This window comes from Rattus rattus, chromosome 6, assembly GCF_011064425.1.
Source record: "Rattus rattus isolate New Zealand chromosome 6, Rrattus_CSIRO_v1, whole genome shotgun sequence".
In the NCBI taxonomy this organism is placed as follows: Eukaryota; Metazoa; Chordata; class Mammalia; order Rodentia; family Muridae; genus Rattus; species Rattus rattus.
The window spans coordinates 30,374,804-30,396,741 of NC_046159.1; the positions used below are offsets into that span (position 1 = coordinate 30,374,804).

A 21,938-nucleotide genomic window follows, 5' to 3' on the forward strand; every position below is an offset into this window, starting at 1 on the left:
ACAACAACAAAACTTTCCCTACAAATAAAAGGACCAGAATTTGATCGCATTTGACTGATGTAAATGTTGAGTGAGTGGCAGGCTACCTGTAATGGCAGAGTTTGGGGAAAGACAGAAGATCCCTGGATCAAGCCAGCAATCTAGATTAGCCATATTGGCTGTGGGTTTAACCAGAAGACATTGCCTCAATGAGAATATATATATATATATATTCTCTCTCTCTCACAGACAAGATCTCGCATGCACATACACACACATGCAAACATGCACATATATACATGCACAATTGCATATATACTACATGCTTACAAATTTTAAAACCATTTCTGATAACAATAATTTAGCATAGTGTATAAAAACATTATCAATAGTACCTTTCCACTTGGTACTACAGTTTGGATTAAGTTTTGATATCAGCTGAACCCTTAGTCATTTTGAACCTAAGATCACTCTAAAAAAGATAGTGAGATTCTGTGCGTGACTGAGAACCTGCTTACAAAAATGACCTTGACATCCAGTAAGCGGGAACAAACGGGTAAGCACGCCACTCTAAAACAGGAGTCCAGCTCTGAAAGAGAACATGAGAGCGCAGTGGTTTGGAGGACAAATGGGCTTCATGACTCATATTACCCCACAAAAAGCAAAGAGGCTGTAGGTCCAGTTCAAGAAACTCCTCAAGGTTGGGGATTTAGCTCAGCGGTAGAGCGCTTGCCTAGCATGTGCAAGGCCCTGGGTTCGGTCCCCAGCTCGGGAAAAAAAAAAAAAAAAAAAAAAAAGAAAAAAAAAAAAAACTCCTCAAAAGGCAGCCAGTGCACAGCAAACAGCAGCTGTTGGCCAGGTCCATCAGCATGGGTGATAATTACCGCCCTGGCTGCCATAGTCCTGGTAGTAACCATGTCAACACAGGGTGTTTGTACTGACAATATTGCTACGTCCTGGCAGTGGCTCAGGGCATCACTCTGCCCCACATCAGCTGGCTGTGAGAGTGCTCACTCTCATGTATACGTGCACCTGATACCAACCAACTGCAGCAAGACAGTACCCAGTACTGCGGCCAAATCACCACACGATTCTGCTTTTTCTATATAAGCTGTGTTTCTAGGTAACTTACAGTGTTATAATAAAATAAAACTACCATTTTGAAAGAAATAAAGCTATGTAAAGTGGAACACATTGAGGTCTAAAGGGACGAAATATGTGATAAAAACCAGTAAAATTTAACACAGAAGTTATAGAACAATTCTCACCTTGTTCCAATAAAATAAACATTCCAACCCAATGTATCCTTAAAAGGTAAAGCTGTAACTTTTCAACGCAGATAGCTTCAAAGAAGTGTTTTGACCTGAGGGAGCTATGGGCCCAGCACGGAAATGTCACTCTGGAACTGGGCTCAACCTGCAGAACCTACTGTCATCACTGATGCATTGTTGGTAATCGCCAGGATGTGTCCCCTGAACTTGGCAGAGTCTCCAATCTTGCTCTGCTTCTGGTCTATATCCACAGTTTAGCTACACAGCAACCCTAAAATACTTGGCATCATCAACTGTTCTTGAAACACAATTTTTTTATTGGATTTTTTTTAAATTTACACTTCAAATGTTATTCCCTTTCCTGGTTTCCTAAACATAAACCCCCTATCCCATCCTCCTCCCCTTCTTCTATAAGGGTGTTCCCCTCCCCATCTACCCCCTCACATTCCCCTACACTGGGGGTCCAACCTTGGCAGGACCAAAGGCTTCTCCTTCCATTGGTGCCCAACAAGGCCTTCCTCTGCTACCTATGCAGTTGGAGCCATGGGTCAGTCCATGTATACTCTTTGGGTAATGGTTTGGGACCTCTGGTTGGTTGGCATTGTTGTTCTTATGGGGTTGCAAGCCCCTTCAGCTCTTTCAATCCTTTCTCTAATTCCTTCAACAGGGGTCCCATTCTCAGTTCAGTGGTTTGCTGCTAGCATTTGCCTCTGTATTTGACACGCCCTGGTTGTGTCTCTCAAGAGACATCTATATCCAGTTGCTGTCAGCATGCCCTTCTTAGCTTCATCAATCTTATCTAGTCTTGGTGACTGTATATATATGGGGCACGTGTGGGGAAGGCTCTGAATGGCTGTTCCTTCAGTCGATGCTCCAAACTCTGCCTCCTCTACTATGAATGTTTTTGTTCCCCCTTTTAAGAAAGACTGAAGCATCTGCATTTTGGTCATCCTTCTTGAGCTTCATGTGGTCCGTGGATTGTATCTTGGGTAAGTCAAGCTTTTGGGCTCATATCCACTTATCAGTGAGTGCATACCATGTGTGTTTTTCTGTGATTGGGTTACCTCACTCAGGATGATATTTTCTAGTTCAATCCATTTGCCTATGAGTTTCATGAAGTCATTGTTTTTGATAGCTGAGTAGTATTCCATTGTGTAGATGTACCACATTTTTTGTATCCATTCCTCTGTTGAAGGGCATCTGGGTTCTTTCCAGATTCTGGCTATTATAAATAAGGCTGCTATGAACATAGTGGAGCATGTGTCTTTGTTTTATGTTGGAGCATCTTTTGGGTATATGCCCAGGAGAGGTATAGCTGGATATATTCCTCAGGTAGTTCAATGTCCAATTTTCTGAGGAACCATCAGACTGATTTCCAGAGTGGTTGTACCAGCTTGCAATCCTACCAACAATGGAGGAGTGTTCCTCTTTCTCCACATCCTCGCCAGCATCTATTGTAGACTGAGTTTTTGATCTTAGCCATTCTGACTGGTGTGAGGTGGAATTTCAGGGTTGTTTTGATTTGAATTTCCCTGATGACTAAGGATGTTGAACATTTCTTTGGGTGCTTTTTGGCCATCTGATAATCCTCAGCTGGGAATGTTTTGTTTAGCTCTGTACCCCATTTTTTAATAGGGTTATTTGGCTCTCTGGAGTCTAACTTCTTGAGTTCTTTGTATATTTTGGATATTAGCCCTCTATCAGATATAGGATTGATAAAGATCTTTTCCCAACCTGTTGGTTGCCATTTTGTCCTAATGACAGCGTCATTTACTTACAGAAGCTTTGCAGTTTTATGAGATTCCATTTGGCAATTCTTGATCTTAGAACATAAGCCACTGGTGTTTTGTTCAGGAAATTTTCCCCAGTGCCCATGTGACTCTTCGAGACTCTTCCCCACTTTTCTTTTATTAGTTTGAGTGTATCTGGTTTGATGTGGAAGTCCTTGATCCACTTGGACTTAAGCTTTGTACAGGGAGATAAGAAACACAATTCTTGTTGACAAGTGGATTAACACCATAAATTTCCCAGAAGATTCCAAGTTCTTGATCAGCCTGTACTATACAGAGAAATCTATTTCAAACAAAAACAATACCTTCATTCTAAAGAATGCCATCCCCATCTAGAGTGAATTTGAGTCTACCTGGCACAATGGCGTGTTCCAATACTATGTAAATCCAACCAATCAGCACCTCCTAAATGCCTTCACCACAGGGCTGCAACTCATCATAAGCATCTCGTGCCATTCATAGGTGGAAAGAAAGATCTGGATAGGGAATTCATTTCGTTCTTCTGTAAACAACAAATGAGAACCTGTAAAGCCTTCATCATGTAGCTGAACTCATCGCTGCTGCTCAAACAAAAGCTCTGTTGTCACAGGGAGCCAGCACATCCTGAGCAGCTCTGCGGCATCACAGCCCTCTTTATGCTCCTGAGTCTGCAGCCCTAACCTGACAGCAGAGTGGTGAACTCTGGGGCTGCCTGTCCTCTTCCAAGGCTGAATTTCAAGATGAAATGCCCAGTGTTGGTTCCAAAAGTATTTTCTTCCTTCTGATTTCAAACAAAAAGCCCAGTTGGATAGTTTTGTTTTTCAATTACTTCCCATCTACTGTCTTATCTCCCCATCTTCCACAAAAACCCTTCCTCTCAGGAAGCCATGGAAGAGAATAGGACAAACTGAGGATTGGAACTCTGCTAAGTGGTTAATTTTACCCAGAACAAAAGTGCTCTTGACTTTCTGGCAGAATTCAAATAGTCTCTATTTGAAGTCATTTAGATCACTACAGACATCAATTTGGAGGTTCCTCAGAAAATTGGAGATAGACCTACCTAAAAACCCAGCAATACTACTCTTAGGAATATACCCAAAAGATGTCCCATCATGCCTCAGGGGCACATGTTCCACTTCGTTCATAGCAGCCTTATTTGTGATAGCCAGAAGCTGGAAACAACCCAGATGTCCCATGACAGAAGAATGGATACAGAAAATGTTGTTAATTCAATGGAATACTACTCAGCTATTGAGAACAAGGACATCTTGAATTTTGCAGGTAAATGGATGGAACTAGAAAATATTATCCTGAGTGAGGTAACTCAAACACACACAGAATGTTCCCACTAATAAGTGGATATTAGCCAAAAAAAAAAAAAAAAAAAAACTACAGAATACCCAGGATACAGTCCACAGAACTCAAAAAGATCAATAAGCTAAGGACACCTCAGTTCCACTTGGGAAGGAGAAAAAAGCAACCACAATGGGGGAGGGGGGGAAGGGACAGGGAAGGGAAAGTCAATAAGCTGAGGACACCTCAGTTCCACTTGGGAAGGAGAAGGAAGCAACCACAATGGGGGAGAGGGGAACATGATCTGGTAGTGGGGGAAAAAGGACTGAGGGCCAGCAGAAAGAATGGAAACAGGTGACCTTGGGAGGAAGGAGGTTGGGAGGACCCTTTAGAATGTAGCAGTGTCTCAGGACTCAAAGTGGGGGACTCTAGATGAAATGCCCTACAATGGGGAGAAGGAACTTGTAGAGCCCACCTCCAGCAGAAAGACTGAGCATCAAGTGAGGGATGGGGTTGCTATCCCACAGTCAAAGCTCTGACCCATAATTCTTCCTTCTGAAAGAAATGCAGGGATAGAAATGGAGAAGACCTTGAGGAAAAGAAGGTTCAACAACAGGCCCAAAGTGGGATCCAGCTCAAGGGGAGGCCCCAAGACCTGACACCATTACTGAGGCTATGGGGCGCTCACAAAAAGGGACCTATCATGACTGCCCTCCAAAAGACTCAAGAAGCAGCTGAAAGAGTCAGATGCAGATGTGTGCACCCAACCAAGGAACAGAAGCTGCTGACCCCTCTGGTTGAATTAGGAAAAAGCTAGAGGAAGCTGAGGAGGAGGGCAATTCTGTAGAAGGACCAGCAGTCTCAATTAACCTAGACCCCTGAGATCTCTCAGACCAACCAGGCAGCAGACACCAGCTAAGATGAGGCCCCCAACACACATATATCAGAGGACTTCTGGGTCTGGGTTTAGTCAAAGATGATGCACCTAACCCTCAGGAGACTGGAGGCCCCAGGAAGCTTAGAGGTCTGGTGGGTATGGGTGTGGGGTGGGTGGGGTGTGGACTCCTTGTGGAGACACATGGGAGAGGTGGAGGGGAGGGAGAGGGAGGCAGTATGGGATGTGGAACTGTGGGGGAGGGGGAGGGGTGGACCGGGAGGAGAATTAAATCTGGAGTATAAAAATACATAAATAAAAATTAAAAAACAAAAACAAAAACAAAAAATACCATATTCACACAGAGATCTCCATACGGTAGAATCATTAGACAACACAAACCACAGACGCCATTCTCGTCATTTCCTCAGAGTATTCAATTCTCAAAGAATATTAAATATTTAAATAAAAGAACTAAATGAGAAAACAACAACAAAAAACACCAAAACTGGACAGCTTGAAAAGGAATAAGGGCCAGTCTGGTGGCTCCATGGGCAAGGTACTTACTGCCAAGTCTAATGATTTGAGTTCCAACCCAACCCACACAGATGGAAGGAGAGAACTGAGTCCACAAACTTCTGTCCTCTGACTCAACACATGTGATATGACACACACGCATGCGTACACACACACACACACACGCGCGCGCGCGCGCGCGCGCAGTAAACAAGTATGTAATTTTAAACAAGAAAACACTACTTCTAGAAATCAATAAAAATGATTAAAACAAAGCCAAATGAATGAAACAGATTAAACATAGCTAAAAGACCATTAAAGAATTTTTCCATCATTAAGAAATGAAAAATATTAAAGACAGACAGCAGACAATAAAAAGGCATGAGCTCCCTGAAGACTATTCGCATCCCAGAGAAACAGAGAACGTAAGTTACATGTGAGGAAACATGAGTTGGGCATTTTCAAAAATAGATAAAGGGCTAAAAATATGACTTAGCAGTAAAAAGCACTGGTTGCTTTCCCAGAAAACCAGGTTCAATTCCCAGCACCCATAAGGCAGCTTACAAGCATCTGTAAATCCAGCCCCAAGGGATCCAATGCCTTCTTCTGACCTCCCTGAGCGCCAAGCATGCAACTGGTGCACAGACATTCATGTTGGCAAAACACCTGTACACACACAATAAAATAAGTTTTTTAATATTAAAAATAAAATGATTTAAAAATAAAAATAGAAGAAAAATTTCAATCTAGATTAAAGAATTACAATACACACAAAGTAGTATAAAGAGAAGAAACTTTACACATGGACTTGCTATAATAAATTTCAAAATAAATACAAAGAAAGTATTTAAAAATAGCCAGAAAGACAGGTGATCTCTACAACTAGATCCCATTAGCAATAAGAAAACCCAGGTGACAGCACGATGCTCTCCTCAGCGTACTGACAAAATGAGTTGTTAATCAGCTTATCATAGCCAGCAAAATTACTATTCAAGAATGAAGAGGAAATACTGATATTACTGTCCCAGCAAAGCATGCATGTGTACACACACACCATCACCACCACCACCACCACCACCACCAACAACAACAACAACAACAACAACGACAATGATGATGGCACTGAGAAGAGAGGAAGACCAAAAGGAAGACAAAGAGAGTGAAAATACTGAAAACAGCAGTATGTGGAAATCAGCATAGTAGTTTCTCAGAAAACTGGGAATAGTCTATGGGTACACTCATCCCACAAGGACACTTGCTCAACTATGTTCAAAGCAGCTTTAATTAGAATAGCCAGAACCTGGTGTCCCATAACTGAAGAACAGATAAAGAAACTGTGTTACATTTACACAATTAAAAACAATGATATCATGAAATTTGCAGGCAAATGAATGGAACTAGAAGAAAATCATCCTGAGTGAGGTACCCCAGACCCAAACAGACAAACAGGGTATGTACTCTCTTATAAATGGATATTAGTCATAAAGTACAGGAAAATCATGCTATAATCCACAAACCCAGAGAAGCTAAGTAACAAGGAGGGCTCAAAAGGCAATGCATGAATCTCATCTGTGAAGGGGAAATAGAACAGACATCACAATGGATGAGGGAAGGGTCTTGATGCAGGATGAGGATGGAAACAGGGACTCAGGTGGCAGAGGATGGAGGGAGAGAGTACTAGGAGAAACAAACGGAATAGGGTGGGGGTGGGGGAGCATCTCTGGGACAAGCTAGAAACCTAATGCAATGGAAACTCCCAGGAATCTATGAGGGTGACTCCAGCTAAGACTCCTAGTAATGGGGGATATGTAACCTGAACTGGCCATCTTCTGTAACCAGGCAAGTCTTCCAGTGAAGGAACTGGGACACCAACCCAGCCACAAAACCTTAGACCTATAATTTGTCCTGCCTACAACATGTGTTGGGGTGAAGGTGGCATAGAAATTGTGGGAGTGGCCAACCAATGACTGGTCCAGCTTGACACCCACACATGAGAGGGAGCCCACCCCTGTCACTGCCTGCAGAGCCAGAAACCAGAGGTCAGATAGCCCAGAGACCTAGGATAGAACCAAACACAGATGGCAAAGGGGTGGGGGAGGGTGATGAAATTATTTCAAGATATCACAAACTGGTGCCTAGTCCAATTATTAGAGAGGCTTCACCTAGCAACTGATGGAAACAGTTGCAGAGACCCACAGCCAAACATTAGGCGGAGCACAGGGAGTCTTGTGGAAGAGGGGGAGGAAGGATTGAGGGAAGAGCCAGAGGACTCAAGGACACCACAAGAAAACATACAGAATCTATGAATCTATGAGCTAACCTGGGCTCATAGGGGTTCACAGAGACGAACCGCCAACCAGGGAGCCTGCGTGGGGCTGACCTAGGCTTCTGCACACATGTAACAGTTGTGTAGACTGGTCTTCTTGTGGGACTCCTGAGAGTGGGCGCAAGGGCTGTCTCTGACTCTGTTGCCTGCCTTTGGGACCCTCTCTTCCTACTGGATTGCCTCATCCAACATTAATAGGAGAGGAGGTGTCTAGTCTTACTACAACTTGATATCAACCTGGTTGATATCCATGGGAGGCCTGCCCTTTTATGAAAATAAAAAAATGGAGGAGAAATAGATGAGGATAGAGGGGAGTGAGAGGCTGCGGATGTAAAATAAATAAACAAACAAACAAACAAATAATGTATAATATTTTACTATACATACTATATAATATATAATATATAATTTATATAGTCTTTATAGAGAGAAATAACATAATAAAAAGAAATATTATAAAGTATATCAAGAAGATAGAAAACAGGGGTTGGGGATTTAGCTCAGTGGTAGAGCGCTTGCCTAGCTAGCGCAAGGCCCTGGGTTCGGTCCCCAGCTCCGAAAAAAAAAAAAAAAAAAAATTGCAAAGAAGATAGAAAACAGACATAACATCTGTGAATAAAGGAATATAATTTACTATTTTTCTCTTTGTCTCCTAGTATCTGTCTTTCTCTCTATATACAAATATTTTTTCCACAGGGACATCACATCTCCCTGCACACAGGAACACTATAATAAACCCCTACACTAAAGTTGGGAGTTATTTTGAGCAAGTCGCCGTCAAAAGGTACACACTGCAGGCCAGGTACGGTGGCACACGCCTTCAGCCCGGCACTCAGGAAGCTGAAGTAGAAGGATCACAGACCTGTACAAGGCCACGAAGGCTATACTGTGAGACTGTGTCTGGAGAAAGAAGAGGGAGTGCTAACTGAGGAGTGCAAGTAGAGCAGGAAAGACTGCTGTTTGCAGAGTAAGAACTGAGGTGGCCATGGCTTTTCTCAGCTTCATCTCGGAACAGAGGTCTCAAAAGCACTTCAAAAGCACTGACTCGGGGTTACTAACCAATCTTGCTTTTTGTTTCAGATGCCAAAGATTTGGCTCAGCTGTATAACCATTAAATATAAAGAGACTACATAAATGTTTCAATTAAAAGGTAGACAGCTAAAAAGACTGGAGAGAAAAAACAGGGAACAAGAGTGCATTAGTCAAAACTAATACAGGGTTCATTGGTTCTCTATGTAAACTTGTCTGGTCAGGAACTTGCTATGTAGTCCAGGCTGGCCTCGAACTCATAAAGCTCCATCTGTCTTAACAGTTGGGATCAAAGGTATGCAGCATCACACCCATCTGAAAAATTAATATTCCTGAATATTTTTATTATATAAACTACCGAATCTTACATTTATTATAGAAACATTAACAAATGAAGATTCAAAAGACAAAAATATAGATGTGTGCAAAAATATGTACATAAGTACACTATAGTGATTATATATTACTAAGTCAGAATATGCATATATGTCATTCAAATAAATAACTGAATGAATAAACGAGCAGGACATGGCAGGAGGGAAAATTCTTCCTCTTAATAGGAGACAATTAATAAAGAAAGAAATCTGGATTAAAAAAAACACACACACACAATTCAAACCTAGGCCTAATAAGCAAAAGTCTGATGAAGTAAAGAAGAGTTTAACTTCAAAGAGAAAAGCACCAATTTCACCACAAGTTCCCAATGTTATCACTAATATATGATAAACTAACATTATATGGCTACTATTATATTATACTGTAAAGAACAGAAATATTTTTGGTTTTTTATAATTGTCTAAAATTTAAAACTGAATATAACCATGAAGCAACTACAGAGAAATACAAGTAGGAATATTCTAGAAAATAACTGTCCTGTACCCTTCAAAGACACTGATGTCAAGAACAAAGAGAGATTAAGGAACTAACCCTTGTCAAGAGTCTGAAATGACAGCTGAATCCAGGATGATTCTGGATTAGATACAAGCAGAGAGAACAGAAGAACAAAAAACACCAGAAAGACAGCCATAGACTTGCTTCACCCAAAGGATAACCGTGGGCTTTCTACACTGAGTTTGGTCACCACTGCACAGGAAGACAACTTTAGAATTCATAAGAGAAGAGAAAGGCCTGGCTCCTGAGTAAAATACAGCAAATGGACTCTAACAAAGAGTGGACGGCAGATCCGTACACACTTACACTTCTCTGTTAAAAGAAAAAAATCATACAGCAATGGGAAAAACTGAAAAAGTAGGAAAAAATGTTTCAAACAAATACCCCAGGAAAAAAGACCTTTAATACATAAGAGCTTTTAGAAGTGGAACTTAGAGCACGCCAGAAAGCCCTGGGTTTGATGCCCACCATGACAAAGGAAGAGGCAGACTGAAGTAGAAAAGAAAGGAGAAAGGAGAAGTACTGTGTAAGTCAAAGCTTTAAAAATACTAATGCCCAACACATTAATGGGAAACACACAATTTGTAGCCAATTCATAAGACAAACTAATGAACTTTACAAAGAAAAAAGAAAAGCAAGTCAGCTTTACTAGGAAGTACAGGATGATGAAATCTCTTCCCATAATCAGTAATTTTCCTTTTAAAAAATTGGCAAAGACTTCATAAAATGACCACCCTACAGGAGTTAAAAGCAGGAATAACTAATTAGCTGGTTTCAGAAAGGTGGTTCAGTAATATAAATCGAGAGCCTTAAAAATACCTTCATTATTTAACTTTGTGCCCTCTTAAAGAAATAATCTCTACTGTGGATTGAAAGCCAGGCTCAAACCCATGCATTAGGGGCTAGAGAGCGGCCAGTGTGTGAGAGCACATGTGGTAGGAGCGTGCCAACAGCTGGACAGGCCCCTGACATCCCATCCTCCTCCATCCTCCATGAGTGCAGCAATACCTGCTCCACACATACACCCATACACATACCTACATATAGAAACACTCCAAAATAAAAGACACTCACCAAAGGGTAGTTATAGTAATAAAATTATAGAACAATACACAAGTTCAAAATGTGGAAATTAGGATATAACCACAACATCAACATCCTATCACTAAAAGATGTTAAGATGAGAAAAAGTTGTAAAAATGTGTCAAGAAATTAAAGTCCACAAAATGGGTATTCTGGATGATCTTAAGAAAAAGGAATTCACTAAAGTTTAGATTTTAAGAACTAAAAGTGAGCAAGCAATGAAAATATTAATGAGGGTTAAAGTATGGTCTAGCCTTCTGCTATGAGATCTAATTTGCCTACCCCTTCTACCCAGTTCAAAGTTCACATTTTCCCCTGCGAGGAGGGGGCCCTCCCATCTTCCCATTTTGCTTTCTCAGCACCTCAAGGCCTACATCTCTGTCAGCTATATTCAGTAAAAATAGGCTGCTTCATATTGACCCATGCATCCACATCACTTCTTACATGCCAAAGGAATAGACTCCAGCTATTACACTAAAGACATCTTACACATGGCAGTTAATCAAATAGAAGTTTCATTTTTCCCCTGCTTCTTTCGAATAAAAATATTAAGAAAAACAATCCCTGAAGTTTTCTTTCCTAACCCAAATCCCCAAGGCAGGCTCTGAACAGTACAGACAGCACATACCTAATTATGTTCTGTGAAGTGTCATCTGCTCACTTTCATATCAAAAGACATTTAACCTTCTGATCACTAGCCACCACCCAAAACACACCCATCTGTGCCAGCTCGCCCTGCCTCTCAGTCTCACTTCCACTGTACACTTCCGCCTCACTAGCAGAGCACAGTGGTCAGAGGAGAGGAGCGAGGCTGGGAACACTGACACCCAGACAAGGAGTAGGTGACTTAATCTGGCAGAGGCCGGGGATGGGAGCGGGCATCGGTACCTCAGTGGTCTTCAATAGCAGTGATGGGGGCGGTGCATCTCTGCTCGCCACTGCTTCGTAAGTGCTACTGTCAGTTAATAAGGGGCCAGGGATGCTACTGACATCCTCCAGTGCACAAGGAAGCTCCCACACAAAGAAAAGTTACTATCATAGCAATATCCAATTCCAGTTCATCAGGGAAAAGACAGTGCAGGGTTAGGACAGCTGTGTAGTTTAGGACCTCTAAACCACACACACACACACACACACACACACACACACACACACACACACACACACACACACACACACACCTCTAAATCAGATGCTACAACAGGGTGGGAGAACTGTCCCTCTGGATACCAAAATTCTCCTCAGGCATGGGAAACACGAGAGTGGTATGTACGCTCTCTTGTCATTATCTTGTGTTTCTTCAAATGCTGCTTCCGAGCAGCAAGAGTGAGCAGATAACAACTATCAAAACTGCCCAGGCTGACAAACACTTCTGGCAGAGCTGGCAAAGACCCACAAAATGATGACAAGTTGAGCTGAGTATCTCATCAGGGCAGAAGGAAAACCCAGCTTTGGTCAGTCAGGAGAAAGGTGGCAAGTAATGAAGGCCAGCCAAGAAGAAAGTAGCAATGCTGTTCCCAGAAGAATCATTAGAAGGGACAGAAGACCTGCAGGAATGGAACTGTGAAAGCTGGTAACATAGCACTCAGCCTGAGCTTCCACCCAAACCAGAGAGAAGCAAGAACGCAGTCAAGAACACCGTGACGCTGTCATAGTTAACTAACCCCATGACCACTGACTCACAAAGCAGGTCCTCCTTATTTTCTTTTTATTGAGTCATAATTTCCTCTGATGAAGGTCAGATGGCGGGGAAGTCCTTTAGTACCCAGACTGGTTAAGACGTGAATAACTCTGATCTACCCCCCAAACATCACCTCCATGTCTAACTTAACTTTTGTCCCCAGTGTTGGGGAGTACTTGCAGCTTAAAGTGGCTCATTTCAACACCACACAGGGAGAACCATTAGAAACTTGCCTCTTAAAGTCAGCAAGGTAGGATATACATCAGTCCTAGCAGTGGGACACTGGGGCAGGAGTTCAAGAACAGAAGAGGCTACAAAACTCCATCCTGTCTTTAAAAAAGAAAAAAAGCAATAAAACATGAAGCTGGGACTATAATAGTTGGTAGAGTAAGTGCTTGTTTCACAAGCTTGAGGCCAGGAGTCCAATCGCCAGCACAGCTAAAACACAAAAACACAGAAATGTGTCCATTGTGATGAATCAATAGAGACGCCCTCGATCTGAATATATGAACAAAGTTTAATGATTCCCAGTACATCAGCCCTGAAGTTTCTCTCACATCATCTGATCTTCCAATCCTAGCCTTTTCTCTTCTCTAGGCTGTGAGATGTGCTTTTGTCCTGAAAAGTGTTATACCCAGACGTCTGTCATATAATTATGAATGGATGACAAGAGCATCAAGTTTGATCCTCAGGACTGACATAGTATGAGAACTATCCTCTTACCTCCACAAGAGTACCCTGGTACACACACACACACACACACACACACACACACACACACACACACACACACAGAGGTGTACACATACAGACACACACATAGGCACAACACAGAGACACACAGAGGTACACACAGAGGTATATACACAGGTGCACATACACAATGAGTCAGAAAGAAAAGCGAGGCCCTGCCAATGCACAGGCAGCCACTTGGGAAAGCTGTAGGTCAACTGGAGATTCTGGGTGCTGCCCTCAGAGTTGTACCAAACAGTAAAATATTATGTAACAGGACTGCAGCTTCTTACAGTTTTGTGGTAATGTTTTTTTAAAAAGTTGGTAAGTTTTTTAAAACCTCATTTTGTGATAAATTGCATTTTTATAATTACTCCTCACGACAATAAATGCCTAGGTAAGTGTCAATAGCAAGTGTGTGCTCTGTATCATAGATTCTAGCCTATGGTAACTCAGTTAATTCCACAAGGACACTATGGAAGGAGTAGAGTCCCCATGTCACTGACAAACCCAGGTCAGAGGTGATGTGGTAAAATCGCAGTGACCAGTGACATTAGTCACCCTTCCAAGCCCATGTTCCATCTGGCTAAGTCCTAGAACATCCCTACAACTGTCACAACAGGGTTAAACTTAAGGCTTTTAGTAATTCTTTAAAGTATTTACTTAAAATAAGTCAGCTATAGCATGGGGCACGGAGAGAAGCCTAGTTAAAGACAGTTTTTCATAGTCTCAAGCATTTCCTAGAGGTTCTTCTAAGACAGAGATCTGCACTTTGAACTGACAGCCATGAACAAAGTACAGATCTTTCTAGAGATCTGTACTTTGAACTGACAGCCATGACTGGAAGGGCGTCTGGGCGGGCTTCTTCACACAGAATATTGTGTGCTGTGAGTCCCAGGAAGAATGAAATCGTCTGAGGAGTGGAAAAGCTGGGGTCACTGCTTCCCACTCACTACAGTTCACCATTCCTGAGCAATCGATAAGATTGCACCTTCCCATCTTCTTCCAATCATGTTAGATGTCATGTGGCTAAATCCTGGACACCACACTGTAGGTGAGTGAGGTCATCCACTTTCAGGTCTGGCTTGGAATGTTTCCACATTCACCCGAAACCTTCTCCTAACTCTCTGCCACCTTGGCATAGCTACAAACGAAGGAGATAATACAAACTTCTGTTGGATTTTGCATTACAAAAATATGCAGTTGCTGCTATTGTTGCTCTAATACCATATAACATATATTTTTCGAACTTTTAGGTAAAAACAAATCACTGTGTTCCTATTTCATTGGTCTAGGGTGGGGAAAGATTTCCCCAGAAAAGCACAGAGATGATGAAACAATGACAAACGTTTCACATCAGGGAAAAACAGAAATGTGTACTTGAAGAATTAAATTGAGAGAAAATTGGATAACTAAAATTTTTTAAATAAAATGGACTAGAGTCACAGACTCCTAAGTGACTCTGTGATTCAACAATGGGTCACTGATTAAATATTAATTATTGATTTCACTAAAAATAGGATTATACCAAAACTTAAGAGTAGAGGAAAGGTAACTGAAGATTTTATGATGGCCAAGTCCTCCGGCATGAAAATTCAAACATGATGCACAAGCACCTACATTTCATTAATGGAAGCGGAACCTCACTAAAGGCAAACAGCTCCACTACCCGATACAAATCCTCTACAGTCCTACTTCCTGGGCTCTACAGTGTAATAATCATCCCACGAATGTGTAAATATCAACATACAAGAATGGTCACTGCAACACTACATAAAGGGGAAACTGGAGCATACTAGATGCCTACCAATAGAGCAAGACAGGAGTGAGTTACGTATTTAAGTTTCCACACCATCTTACCACAATGTCTTCTTCGAGATGAGGTTTTACTATGAGACCAGGTTGCCATTGAGCTAGTAATTTGAGTTGTTTCTCCATTTGAGCTTACACAGGTTTATGTGTAAAGTTTGGCGTGGTCATATTTGTGTTCTTCACAAGCATATTACCTGGAAGTGCAACTGTAACGTCATGGTGTATCACTATGTAAGCACTGGAGAAACTGCCACCATTGCATGTTCTCTCTTGACTGGACATGGAGAGTCCAATTCCTCACAGCCACACCAACACTTTTTATATCTACCTTTTTAAAAATTTAGTAATTCTAGTAAGTGTGATGGGGTGGGGATTGAACTCTTGGCTTTGCGATTACGACCAAAGTTAGACTTCTGATTACATCCTAGCTCTTCCCTGTGATCTTTGTGTTTCCCTTCAGCATCCTTGTTCCTGTGTTTACTGGTCAGTTGTTTGTCCTATCTGAAGAAACACCCACTTAAACCCTCTGCGAGCTTTTTGGTTGAGCTTTCTCTTTACATTGTCAGGTTGGCATCAAGTGGTAGAATCAGGGCATATAACGTACTTACTGCTGTCTGGCTGATGTGCAAGAAGAGTTCTTTAGACACACCGATACTGGACATTCATTGGATAATTGATTTTTCTCATACCAAACACTCGTGAGCATACAGGCAGACGAACAGGAACTTTCTGACACTGCTAATAGGAAAGTGAAACAGTCCAATTGCCTGAAGCACAACTCAGCAATCAAGAAGCACTGGCTGTCCCTGGTACAGCTCCACTCAACCAGCTTCTGCATCAGGCTACAATCTCACATCAGACATACAAGCCAAAAAAAAAAAGTCTACATGCTCAGGTGCTCAGGTCATAAACACAAACGATATGAAAGACCAAGACATTATGTGCTCCCTGATATGTATGTGAGTGTATATGTGTATATACATATATATCTACACACATATATCTATATATACATAAATGGGATGGAGATAGATAGATAGATAGATAGATAGATAGATAGATAGATAGATAGATCGATGGATGGACGGACGGACGGATGGATGGAGATAGCCAGTGAGAATTACCTAGCTGGACTACAGGACAGAATTTAAAAGAATAATCACAAAGTTTATCAAACATGTAAAGGAATTTAAAAAGGATGGGGAGGGGCTGCTCCACGAGTTTAACGAGGACTCTAATATATGCCAGATTGACAGTCAAGAAAACAAATATATGACTGAATGAAATGACAGTGACAATTCAGGATTTGAAAACTGGATTCAGTGAAGAAGTAAAAATGCTGAAGAGAACAGAGCTAAAGTGAAACTCAGTGACATGACTCAGAACTCAGGGGAAAGCCCGGAAGTAGAGGGGATCAAATAGAAGTCGGCTGCCCAGGCTTGAAGATGTAGACGATTTGAACTACTCAAGCAAACACTATGAAAAGTTTTTTAAAGAACAGATGAAGAGAGCACGTAAAACAGCTGGACACTTTGAAAAGTCATCTTCAAAAGTCTACAGGCATAGATGAAGACAAAAATTCCAGATCAACTACACAGAGCAGATCTTCAACAAGACCACAAAACAAACGTCCCCAAATTGAGGAAAGACACACTCAAACCAAATAGACATGACCAAAAAAGAAACTTCTCACAGCAGATTGTAGAAAAAGTATTTAATTGACATTACAAGAAGAGAGTGCTGGGAGAGAGAGGGGGAGAAAGCACAGATCACACGTAAAGGAAAACCCATCAGAGCAACTGTTGCATTCTAATGGAAAATTTCCAAAGCCACCAGAGCCTAGAGCAATGCACTTCAAGTTCTACTAGACCATGGGTGACAACCTAGACTACTGTGCCCAGGGAAACTGTTGGGGATGAAGGACAAAGAAAAACTTCCCATTATACAAATAGGCTTAAAGAAATTACTTCCTGGGTTGGGGATTTGGCTTTGCAAGGCCCTGGGTTCGGTCCCCAGCTCTGAAAAAAAAAAGAATAGAAAAAAAGAAAGAAAGAAAGAAATTACTTCCAAGGTGGAGGAGATGGCCCAACAGTTAAGAACTGGATGCTCTTCCAGAAGATCTCAGTTCAATTTCAGGCACTCACATGAAGACTCATGCCCTGTAACTCTAATTGTAAGGGATCCAATGCACTCTCTGGCCTCTGCAGGCACCAGGCACATATGCAGTGCACATACATGTGGCAAACACTTACACACATAAAATAATAAACTCATTTCCATAAAAGCAGCCCTAGAATATACTAGAAGCAATACTTAGGACTGAATAAGCACATCCAAAAGAATATACAAAGAAAACAAATGAAGCTGTAATACTAAAACACAAAATAAGACTAAGACATAAATAAAGCAAATGCAACCCTCCCCAAAATGACGGTCATCAACAAACACCTTTAAATAGTAACTTTCTGTATTAGTAACCACAGTTCCCAACTGGAAGACACAGGTTTGTTGAGTGAATTAAGAAACAAAAATGACGGGGTTGGGGATTTAGCTCAGGGGTAGAGCACTTGCCAAGCAAGCGCGAGGCCCTAGGTTCAGCCCCCAGCTCCGGAAAAAAAAAAAAAAAAAAAAAAATGACCCAGCAGTGCTATGCAGCTGTACCACCTACAAACCACAGCAATGATCAGAAAGGCAAGATATTCCAAAAGGTGCAACAGAGGTGTGGTGGTTTCAATGAGAATGACCCCAGAGGCTCATAGATTTGAATGTTTGGTCCCTAGTTGTGGAACTCTTTTGGGAAGGATTAGGGAGGAATTGTGTCACTGGGATGGACTCTGAGGTTTCAAAGATCCACACCAGTCTGCCTATCCCAACACCGCCTCCATCCCCACCCTCCACCACCTACGCCTCGTGCTTGTGGATCAGATGTAAGCTCTCAGCTACTGCCAGTCTCCCCACCATGATGGTCATAAACACCCTCTGAAACTGTAAGCAAGCCCCCAGCTGCCTTGGTCATTATGTCTCTTAACAGCAATAGCAAAGTAACTAAGGAACCAGCACTTAGATGCTGAAGTAACAGCCATCTAATTGGACTTAAAGCCAGCTCAACAGAAGAGGAGTGATATAAATCTAGCCAACTCCGTGACTGGTGATGTCTACATCGATCCAAGAGAAGAACCTACTTTAGTAAATCAGCATAACTTCTAACTGCATTGTAAACACTTACCCTCATACACACAGATAAGCATAGGTCTCACTCCTTATCAAAGCAGCTTCTTTCTCTGACGGACAGGAACCATTAGCCACAGGAACCAAAGCCACAAGGTGAGCAAAATGCAGAGAACAACTGACTGCTGGGTGAACAGCCCTAACTGATATATCTACAGCACAGCCACTGTGACTCAGGGAACATCAGGAACAAGACAGGGAGAGGGCGAAGATGGAGGAGCCACATGCCCAGGACAGGAAGTCGGCTACAAGATAAGCGTCTTCTGTGTATGACGGGGAAGCTGCAGCCACAAAATCTCACCAATATTGTTTCCCAGAGAAGCCCTGAACAATGACAGCACCTTTGGACATGACAATGTGGATGAGGGAAATCTCACAAGGCCCTACCCTTGGGAAAAGAGCTACAGGGAAATAATGGCTGCAGAGAGCAAACCAATCTTCTCCAGGGATAAGTTCCCTGTCACACACACACACACACACACACACACACACACACACACACACACACACACACAACAGGTTATATTCAAAAGTAAGTGTGTGTGTGTGTGTGTGTGTGTGTGTGTGTGTGTGTGTGTGTGTGTGTAAAACAATAATAAAGAGTAAGAGGCTAAGAGGCCATGCGTTTCAGAGGGAGTTGTGGGGGCACAGGGAGAAATGGAGAGAGCGGGAGATGATGTCCATACAGTACTCGTGTATGAAATTAAAAACAACTGGCTGTGGGATGCAGACCAGTGGCAGAGCAGTCGCCCGATTTGTGTGAGACCCAATCTATGTTCACTCCTCAGAAAGAAAAGTGAAGAAACAGAACATGGTAAAGGAAAGAGAGGGACAGAACCCCTGTGACAGAAGATGCCTTCAAGTAGATGGTTCACCTGACAGTAAAGAGGGCTCTTCACTTTCCACTACTGGTTGTTTTGGTATTGGAGACTGGACAAAAGCCCCCTGTGTGCTATGCAATCCCCCTACGACAGAACCACCTCTGCAGCCCCCAACAGGGAAGCTTAACAAGGAAATCCACCTATTGCATCCTTTCTGGGCCTTGAGCTAATTTTTGTCCTAGTGCTAGTTTAAATGAGACAAATATGCTGGACTTATAACAGTCACACTTAGCAACAAGAAGCAAGTAAACAGTTAAACCTCGTTCTCAAATAAATGATAAGTTTGTTTTTAGTTTAGGTATGTTCACATATTTTGTATTTACCTGAAGTTCATATTTAGTTGCGAATCCTGTATTTTATCTGACAATCCTGGTTGTAGCCAAGACACGCAACACAATTTCCACACCCAGAGAAGAACGTAATAACCAACAACAATAAACAGACAAAAGCCCAGTTTGCCTCAACTGAAAGAGAAGGTAAAGGAAGGCGCTGTCTTGGAAAAGAAGTCACACTGCACCTAAGGGGCACACTCCCCTCAAGAGGACAAACTGTGAAAATGTGTTTTCTGCCTCTACCTTCCCAGTGCCAAGATTACAGGCATGCACCACCATGCCCGGCAGTTTTCCTTCTAACATCAAAGTTCAGTACACCTCTTATCAATCAAATCTCCAGAAACAAGAAGTTAGGAAAGTGCGCTTTATTTTAACTCCCTCGGCAATTTCACACTCTGCATTCCTTCATTCACTATCAAACAGGATGTTTTGTTTGATTTTGTTGAACATAGGGTCTCACACACTGAATCTCTCAAAATTCAAAATTCCCTTGCTTCAGATTTTCAACATTTATTTTAAAAAGTCCACGTCATTCCATAACTCTGACAAGTGTAATTCATACATTCCTTTTCACAGAACGCGATTTGAGTATTCTAAACGAATTATTACTCTCCCATTTTGAGTAACTAACCAAGCAAGTAGGTGTGAAATCTACTATATAAACGCGCCCTTGCTCCTCCTGGCACTGATCGGAAATACTGGTGCTTTGTCCAGGAGATAAGTTACTTATTATTCCTCTAATTGCACGACATATAATCGAACAAAATAAAGAATAATGGGAAGGGCCATACATCATATGTATCTTGAGACAGCGAATTAACAACAAAAAAACAAAAACAACAACAACAACAACAACAAAAACACTCCATAATAAATCTTGACAGTTGTATAACCATTGTGTGTCCTTACTTGGAAGAGACAATAAGGCTGAAAAGGGCAGGCTGGCTCGCCTGCTTGCTTGCTTGCTTGCTTGCTTGCTTGCTTGCTTGCTTGCTTGCTTGCTTGCTTGCTTGCTTGCTTGCTTGCTTGCTTGCTTGCTTTCTCCCTCCCTTCCTTCCTTCCTTCCTTCCTTCCTCCCTTTCTTTCTTTCTTTCTTTCTTTCTTTCTTTCTTTCTTTCAAATGAGCTTTCAGAGAAGCGTGTTTTCTTAAAGGAGGTTTCGCCGCGTTAAAGGAACGTGAGAGCAAGAACAAGAGCCATTATGATTCTTCCCTAATAAGTTCTCTATTAAAAACTTGACTCAGATGAAAGAGAATCCCAGTCGGTTCCAAGAAAAACATTTTAAAAGACAAGCGAATGGGCGGCGATTAAAATGCAAAGCAGCCTACCTACGCTTTCCCTCCAGCGCTTCTACTTGAACAGCACCCTCCAGACGCCACGTCAGGCACTCAGAGAAGGCGAATTCACACTTCCATCTCGGACCTGGAGACTGAAGCAGGGACAGAGGCAGAGGCAGGGAAGGCTGCTTGGTGCACGCCCTCACAGCCCAGCCGCCGCAAGACTTCACCTGAGAGCGCCCGAGACCTTCGGCCGCCCGCGGATTGGGTGACCGGACCCCGCCCCGCAGCACGCGGCCTCTCCCGGGCCGAGACCTCCGCGCACCCACCTGTCGCGGCCTCCCAGCGGCCACACCCCTGGCGGCCGGGAGCGCGCGGCCCCGCCACGCCGCACCTCGGCGTAAGCAGCTCAGGTGGGGGCGCAGCTCCACGCGCGGCCCGCTTCCTGCATGACACAGGCCGGACGCAGCAGGGCGGCTGGGTCAGTACGCAGCCTACACCACCCAGCGAGAGGACGCCGACTGACCGGTCACGTGACACGCTGGTCACATGGCCCGTCGCGCCTCAGGCAAAAGCGTTGCTGAGGCGACCTGGGGCACTCGGAAGGCGGGGTAACAGCGGCTGCCCTCTGGTAGATGGCGCTGGGTGAGGCTGTTATTAGACTCCGCCCGGCTTCTGTCTCAGTGTAGTGGAAGGTAAACCTTTCCGTGCGCTAACAAATGGAAGTGGGAGCAGGGAAAACTAAGCGGTAAAACGTTTGTTTGTATGGACGAACAGAGGTTTTGTTTTTGCTTTTTGGTTTTGCTCTCACTCCCTAACCTAGATTCCGTTTGTATATGGTATGGATATGTAAATATGGCATTCATAATTTTTATGAGGATATTGCTGTCCATGTAATCAGGTATGAGTAAATATTTGACTCAGGTATAAGTAAATATTTGTCCACATTAAACTCTTCCCTGATT

The 21,938-nt window shown here is 42.6% G+C and overlaps 1 protein-coding gene across 7 annotated transcripts in view; it reads right to left on the reverse strand.

Annotated features, from left to right (window-relative positions):
• Marchf8 (membrane associated ring-CH-type finger 8) overlaps positions 1–21,557 on the reverse strand; it is a 99,558-nt gene extending 78,001 nt beyond the window's left edge. For 3 of the 7 annotated variants that reach the window (XM_032905851.1, XM_032905852.1, XM_032905846.1), the window contains exon 1: positions 21,025–21,296. The gene's annotated coding sequence lies outside the window, so the exon portion shown is untranslated. The other 4 variants (XM_032905847.1, XM_032905853.1, XM_032905848.1 and 1 more) reach the window with 4 other exon arrangements.
• Positions 21,558–21,938: the final 381 nt, after the last annotated feature.